The 8,388-nt window shown below is 41.0% G+C and overlaps 2 pseudogenes; both read left to right on the forward strand.

Moving 5' to 3' along the window:
• Positions 1 to 334: 334 nt before the first annotated feature.
• On the forward strand, positions 335 to 457 carry LOC112483829 (annotated as a pseudogene).
• Positions 458 to 2,488: 2,031 nt separating this feature from the next.
• On the forward strand, positions 2,489 to 2,607 carry LOC112483801 (annotated as a pseudogene).
• The last annotated feature ends 5,781 nt before the right edge of the window (positions 2,608 to 8,388 follow it).

The following is an 8,388-nucleotide window of genomic DNA, read 5'->3' on the forward strand; positions in this document are numbered from 1 at the left end:
CAAAAATACTCTGAAGTTATATTCCACATCAGAAGAGATTGAGTCACATACTTATATACAGTTGGCCCTGAAACAACATGGTTTGAACAGCGCAGGTCCACTTACATGCAGATTTTTTCCATAAATACTGTAAATGTATTTTCTTTTCCTAATGAGTTTCCTAACATTCTCTTTTCTCTAGCTTTCTTTATTGTAAGAATATAGTATATAACAATATATGATACACATAACATACAAAATATGTATTAATCAACTGTTTATGTTATTGGTAGGGCTTCTAGTCAACAGTAGGCTATTGGTAGTTAAATTTTAAAGGAATCAAAAGCCATATGAGGTCTACAGCCATGCTACCTTGAACAAGCCCAATCCCGTCTGATTTCAGAAGCTAAGCAGGGTTGGACCTGGTTAGTACTTGGATGGGAGATCACCTAGGAAAACCACCTAGGTGCTGTAGGCATAAATAAAATTAAAAATAAAGGATTGTAAGCTGACAAGGTCTTTGCAATCTGTGAGGTCAATCAAGGGTTGTCTCGCTTAAAAAAAAAAAAAAGCCACATGTAGATTCTAACCCCTAGTTTGTTCAAAGGTCAACTGAATTAATTGAGCAAATAATAAAAAAATGAAGAGCATATGATAATTCATCAGTTAAAGACTAAACTATACTTGGTAGATTTAATGGAGGCAAGGATGTTATTATACTGATTAAAGATTTTAAATTAATTTTATGTTAAAACGAATCGAATTTTATGATTTAAATATTTGTAGTTTATCATACATCAATTATACCTCAATAAAGCTGGGGTGGGGGGGGAAGAGGAAAGGGTACACTACAGAAGAGACTCTAAACAACCAAGTTTACAAAAAGTATTCATCTTGTTGACGCTATAGCCAGCCTTCATCACTGGCTACTCCAATAAGCATGATGAATATCTTAGTCAGTTTGGGCTGCTATAATAAATTACTATAGGCTGCGTGACTTAAACAACAGAAATTTATTTCTCATGGTTCTGGAGGCTAGAAGTCTAACGTCAAGGTACCAGCAGGTCAAGGCACCACAGATCTGATATCTGGTAAGGGCTAATTTTGTCATGTCCTCACATGGGAGAGAGGTGGGGGAGAGGGAGAGGGGTGGAGGGTCGGGGGAGAGAGAGAGAGAGAGAGAGCGAGAGAGAGAGAGAGAGAGAGAGCGCGCGCGAGCGCTCTTTTGTGTCTCTTCTTCTTATGAGGGTACAACTGCCATTTATAAGGTCTCTATCCTCATCACCTAATTACCTGTCAAAGTCCCCACCTCCAAATATCATTGCATTGGGGATTAGGCTTCCATATGAGTTTTGGGGATACAAATATTCAGTCCACAGCAATGGAACCTGAATAAGAGATCCCCTTGCATTGATGGAGGCCAAGTGAGGGTCCTACAGCATGTACTTCCATTTCCAAGGCCATCCTAGCTACTGCCACTTCTAAACGTCCAACCGCCGGCAGCAGAGACCCATCCCCAGCTCCTGACAGCACTATTTCTCTACGAAGCAGCTAATCTCTTGATGGCAAGTCGTCTGCATTGGCCCCCTCCATCATGAATGACTTACCTTCACGCCATGAGTTCCATCCCGGATACGGGTTTACATTTCCTGCCCGCAAGCCCCAGCCCACACCATTATCTGGTGGTTTACACAATGACTACAGACAAGGACTCCCATACAACATAGATCCAACTGGGGACCCATCGTCCAGCAAAGGAGGTACAGCGTGCACCCATGAACATGGGGTCCGACAATAGAATGACAAACCACACCATCCAGAAGCAGCAGGCCTGATAGAAACTGGAATGGGCCGTCGAAGGCACAGCTGGTGCTTCAGCTCAGAGGCAACCTTCCGTGAGACCATGAGACCGGTTAAAGATATAGCAAAGTAGCAACTCTCATACACCGAAAGTAGGATATATTTCATTTTACCAAGCGATTTGTGGTAATACACACACACACACACACACACGTGATAAAGCTTATTATCCAGCCATTTACTTCTGTTCATGCATCCTAGGAAAATTTTAGCTTAGGTACAGAATGAGACATGTACAAGAAGATTTTTGCAACATCGTTTATAATAATAAAATATTGCAAACAACTTAAAGACCCATTAACGGAATGGATAATAAAGCACAGAATATTCATATAGTGGAATCCCGCAGCAGTTAAAGTGAATGAAGTAGCACTCTATCAGTATGGATAAATCTTAAAAACATAATATTAGAGAAAAAATAAGTTGCAGGATAATATGATAACTTTTGTTTCCAATTCATGAACCTGGAAACCAATGTTATGTATCGCCTGAGGATCCATACCTTTGTAGTAATTATATAAAAGCAGGCATGGGACGACAGCCGCCAAATTCAAAATAGCCCTTGACTCTGGGACAGAAGGAGTTGTGCGGGACCCAGGAGGGGTACACAGGAGCCTTTGATTTTGCAATGTTTTAAAAAAAAAATCTAGTCTACAGCCATGCCACCTTGAACAAGCCCGATCCCGTCTGATCTCGGAAGTTAAGCAGGATCGGGCCTGGTTAGTACTTGGATGCGAGACCACCTAGGAAGACCAGGTGCTGTAGCGTAAAAGATAAAAAATAGGATTGTAAGCTGACAAGTTCCTTGCAATCTGTGAGGTCAACCGAGGGTTGCCTCGCCTAAAAAATAAAAAAATAAAAGTATAAAAATAAACATAATCTAAAACACAACAAGATGTTAGGATTTTTCAAAGCTTTGCGGTGGCTATATGCGTGTTTTTCATTACTAGATATTCTATGTCTTTATTTGTTAATAAAGCAATGTTTTATAAACTGCAAGTTACTTTGTAGAAGTGGTTTGTGAAATCGGCTTTATGGCTCATAACAAAACCTTTAAAAAAAGAAAAAAGGAATATAATAGAATATATCAGAATATTTAGGTAATAAGTTACTTCAGGGCTTACTGTATTGCTATATAAAATATATTACTTCCCAAGGGTCTTAGACAAAAATATTCAAAAGCCATTTATCGAACATCTGAAGTTGTTGCCTGAACACACTAAATAGATTCAACAAAACTCTTCTTATGTCTGACCTTAAGCAATGTTACTGTGTTATTCTTAGTTATAATATACTATATATAATTATATTATACTTCATTTCATAGTCAGTCACATCTATAGCAATACAATCCACAGAAGAAATTGTGGATGTTTAAAAGGCATTTGCATGTTTCTTTAAAATAGTTTAAATTAAACATTATTTTAAGGTCTGAAATTTGCACTTTAACTAAAATTTACGTTAGGTTAGGGATGTAGTGATGAGCAGCCTGGTCTAGGTTTCACTTGTTATTAATGTCAACTCCATGGAAAATGATGTCAACTATTAATTGGTTCATTGACTCAGCTATATTATTTGCTTCTTTGTTTTGTGCTATAACTATTTCATACTAACAAAAAGATTTTTTAGTGCTGTCCATGTAGTTCTAAATCTTTAGTCTTACCCAACCGGTGAATACCTGGAGATGCAATGGATGGGTTCATCGGGCCCTTGAGTAGAGAAATGAGTTTTCTTGTTCTTCTTTTTTGGCCCCAATGCATTTTGATGAAAAGTTGTGCTTGCGATGAACTCTTGTTTCCATCAGGTAGAGAGGAGGTCTTTAGTACTTGGAAATAAAGGAGTTGCAACCTGGTAGGATGCATGGCTTCGAGTACACATGCGCAAGGCTACAGAAGGAGGGCCGGTCATGAGCGGAGTGTTACCAAGTCCAGCCAAAGTCAGCGGGAGCCTTGGTTTAGGAAGTCGTGGTATGAATGGAGAAAAGGGGCGAAGGCACTGATGAAAAGAAATGGACAGTCAGACAAAAAGAACACAGCCAGAGACTCCTGGTCTCAGAGGAGGGGCCCGAAATGTGCCCACAGTGTGAGAGTAACCATAAAATCAGGGTCGTGAGGCTGCATAACCAGGAGCAGATGGTCCCCTTGGGTCCTCCTACAGAGAACAGACGTTGGCCACCTTGAAAATGAATAGGCATGGAGGTGAAACGGACAATCACAACTTAAAATGAAAATTTTTAATATTTCTCCCCAAATGCACACTTCCAGAGATCGCCCTTAATCATAATAAATACATACAGAATGAAATCAGATGCTCTTGAATACTCGACAAGCATATTCCACCTCCTACTCAATCCTCTAAATAAGAAGGTGTACACAGATACAGTGAGCTTTTTAGAGCTGTTGGAGAGCTCCCAAGATGCTTTATTTTCTGACACACATGCTTTCAATCTATTAGGAAAACATTCTACTTTGAGGCAATGTTTCTTACACTTAACTCTACCAAATAATTTCTAATAAAATAAAAACTACTAACAACATATTTAATTTTTTTTTTAATTTAAAAGAAAGCTATAGATCTTAGACTATTTTATTTTGGATTGCATCACCAGAGATGAATTGAATACAATTCATTCAAGGGAAGGGGGAGATACACACACCTGGCATGTTTTTGTTCACACATTAGCCACAATGCTTCACAAAACCCACTTTCATTAGGGGTGACCGCTTTTGCAGTCACACTTTTAGATCTCTAAAATGTTTCTTCATACTTCTTAATACGGATAATTTTGTGTTATTTCAGAGGGATTCCCTGAAAACATTCCCATCGATATTTTTATTATGAAAATTTCATGCATATATCAAAGTAGACGGCTTAGTACAATGAATCCCAGTCATCTAGATTCACAATTACCAACTCAAGGTCAGCCTGGTTTCATCTGTGCCCTCACCCGCTTCCTGCCTTCCAATAAGTATAGCAGCAAATCCCGACATCATATCATTTGGGGCATAAATATTTCAATATGTAACTCGAAAAGACAAGGACTCTTTTTTTAAATAAAACATCCAAAGGTTCATTTTTGTATCTAAAAATTAATAATAATTTCATCGTTTCAAATATAGTCAACATATTATAGTCAGTAATAATTCAAACCCCGTCAGTGTTTGAGGAAAACTCTTGTTTTGCATCATAAGGAAAACAATGCGACCTGCTTCCTGTCTCCAGAAGGGAGGGATGTGAATGACAGCAGAGACAGGGATGGGCAAAGGGAAATGCGATCGTGCCCGGATTACTGAGGACCCTGCAGGTCAGAGCTGGATGAAACAACCACAAAAGGATCCTTTTATTCCAGCAATACTGGAGTGTCTCATGGAACTGAAGCTCAGGAAGTCAGCTGGGTCTCAGAAGGGGACTGAACTGGGAAGTGGGGTACCCTCTCCATGGCCCAATTCTCCTCTCTCTTACCCAGATTTCGAGGCTAGTCATTCCTCATGATTTTTTTCTGCTTCTCTTTATAAGAAACCAGCCCATATCGTGATGGGACTATCTTAGTTATAATTGCAAGTTTCCAGGAAAAAGGGCCTCTGATTGGACCACGTTGAGCTAGGTGTCCACTCTTGGTCCAGTCTACAGCATCTGAGGGGTTGAGTCCCCTGTAACAAACATGGCTGCCAGTAGCTTCCCCAAGTGGTCTGGTAGGTGGGCAAAATCTCCCAGAGAAAGCCAAGGGCCACTGCTCATGGGCTGGCTTGTTGCCAGGGAGGACTGACAGCAGAGGCATCTCTAGAGTTAAGGTACAGACAGTGGGCCACCATGCTGGGTCTTGCAGGCTGGAGGACATTTCCACCTCCCCGTGTGACAAAGGAAAGGGTTCTGTAACGGGCAGGGTTGTCAAATTCAACGAGCTCTGTTCTTCCCTCCCCAATCCCCTCCCCAAGCAAGGGTTTAGAACTAAGAATCCCCGAGGTTCCTCTTCAGTGATCCCAAAGTGAGAACCACCCTCCGGGCCAGTGAGCAAAGGTTCAGTCGGCCTCAGTTCTGTCTTGTCCCTTGGCTGGTGGAGGTGTGTGCAAGAGATAAAAACTCTTTAAAACTATTTGTCTCCAGTCTACCACAGGTAGATGTCTCCACCCGGAAGCAGGGCTAAGAGGCAGGTAAGGATGAGGGCCTAGTGAGATGTGGATAGGAGACAAAGTTAGATGTCTAGAAAGAATTTAAATTCAGCTGGCGTGCCTAAACAGCAAGGCCTGACTGAACAGGTATTTTCGTCTACATCATCTTCATCAGCGTTCATTCATTCCTTCCTTCCTTCCTCCTTCCCTTCCTGCCATCCTTCTTTCCTTCCTTCTTGACCTTCCTGCCTCCCTTCCTTTCTTCCCTCCTTCCTGCCTTTCTCCCTCTCCCTCTCCTCAGTCTCCCCTCTCTTACTCAGTGACTCCTTAAAGATTTGAGCTCTGGCCCTTGTTCCCAGACATTCAATTCCACAGCCTTGAGGCCCGGCCTGAGAATCTGCCTTTAAGACAAGTCAAGAGAATTTTGATGCACGCCCAAGTTTGAGAACCTCTTGCTGTCAACAGAAACAGTAGTCAAGCCGACCCCAGAATGTTCCATTCATTCTTTTGCCTTTGAACGAGATGAATTTTCCTAATATAATTTCCCCACATTTCTGTGGTGATGGAGATGTGTGTAGCCAACATACCACAGTTGTTACCGAAGGCATTTAAGTCTACACCCTAAATATCCTTCCTCCTGCCCCAGGAGCTGCCCTCAACAGCTGCTTGGTTCGAGAAAAGCTCACGAAGGTCTCCTGGGCTCCCCAGTCATACCACCGTCTCTAAGTTAGGGAAGCAGTACGTTTCCCTCAATTTAATGTACTAATGTTCTTGAACTTGGTATTGGTACCGTGAGTTGACTAATATAACAAATATGTTTAAAAATTGTAAATTCTAATTTTTGAAACATTATCAGTCCTGGTTTGATATAACAGTATCTAGATTTGTACATCAAAGTGCCCTGCTTGGGAGAGTGTCCCCATATTAGAAAAGTGTAATGGTCACCACGCATAGGACAGGTGAGGCGATCTGCCTGTGCAAAGCAGTCGTGGGCTAGTCTGGAAAGAACCATTTCTTTTCTTTTCTTTTTTTTAAAAAAAACTAACTCTATTGACGTATAGCTTACATACCATAAACTCACCCGTTGCAACGGTACAATGACTTTTAGTGAATTTATGTATTTATATAAACGTTATAAACGGAGTCAGTTTCCTGACACCTCCATCTACCCAAAAGCTTCCTTTGCGGGTTTGCAGTCACTCCCTGCTCCCACTTGCAGCCCCAGGCAACCATGATCTCCTTTGTCTCTATTGTTTTAGCCTGTTTCTAGAAATTTCCTGTAAATAGAATCGGACACCAGGCACTCTTTGTATCTGGCTACTTACACTAGTAAAATGTTTCTTACACTAGTAAAATGTTTCTTCCAGGCTGTCGTATAGATCAGCCGAGTGGGATTCCACTGGGTGGGTCTTTTCACTGTCTTGGTTTGCTTTTACTCCCTGAAACAAAATGTGTTCCCATTTGTATGGTTGGAACTTTTCTGTGACTAGAAACTCCAAACCTAGACGATTTCTTGTCGTCTCTGTGCTGCCAGTTGAGAGGAAAGCTGCATGTTGTCAGTCATTTCGATTGTCTAAGGGGGGACAATTTTTTTAATGTCGGTTTAACACTCAGCTCGTGTTCTTAGATTTCAACTAATGATACCTATTTTTCAGCGAAAAGAATCATTGCTTGTCTTTTTTAAAAGATACAATTGTTTACACAAGCTTTTTCTGAAATATTCTAGTGTCATCTATCAGGTAAGAACATGCCTCATCACAATTTTATGTTTTACCGTAAGAAGATCAATGTTAGCAAGTGACCTATCGCAGGCATATGTCTGTGGCGCACACGTTTTGCACTTAATTCTTGGGTTCGCTGCACCTAATTCTTGGGCTGCAGCATCTAAACCTGGCGAAAACGTGATCTTCTGTGAACGTGCTCCGGGCATCTATTTTGGAGTGAATAGTCTCTGGTTCAAATATCTGTGTGTGTCTATTGCCTTGGAAATACTTCCTCAGCTTCCGAGGCATTCTCCAAACACTTTCTGAATTAGCCAGCGATCCGGGGTATTTGCAGATAGCGGCAGCTCCTCTCCCTACGATCCATTTCCGGCCGCACAGCTGAGTGGCCCAAAGAGGAAAGAGCATCTAATGGTTTGGAAAATTTAGTTCAGTGGGCTATGGAGTTCTTTATTTTTAACAGTGTGATTAAACAATATTTCTGACAGCACAGGAAATTGGACACATGTTTATTAAGTGCTTCTTTTGAAAAGGGCACCATGCCAGGGTATAAAGCAATGATTTATATGCTTCGTTCATTAAGAAGAAATTTCAGCACTGACTCAGTGATAGATGTGAGACAGAAAGTTGAGTAATTCTTATCTTCAAGGAATGTACAACCTGCCATGGAGACATGGGCTCGTGTTCTTTAGGTGGTTTAGGTTTGCTGACAAACCCAC

The sequence above is a fragment of the Pteropus alecto genome, unplaced genomic scaffold (assembly GCF_000325575.1).
Source record: "Pteropus alecto unplaced genomic scaffold, ASM32557v1 scaffold97, whole genome shotgun sequence".
NCBI lineage: Eukaryota > Metazoa > Chordata > Mammalia > Chiroptera > Pteropodidae > Pteropus > Pteropus alecto.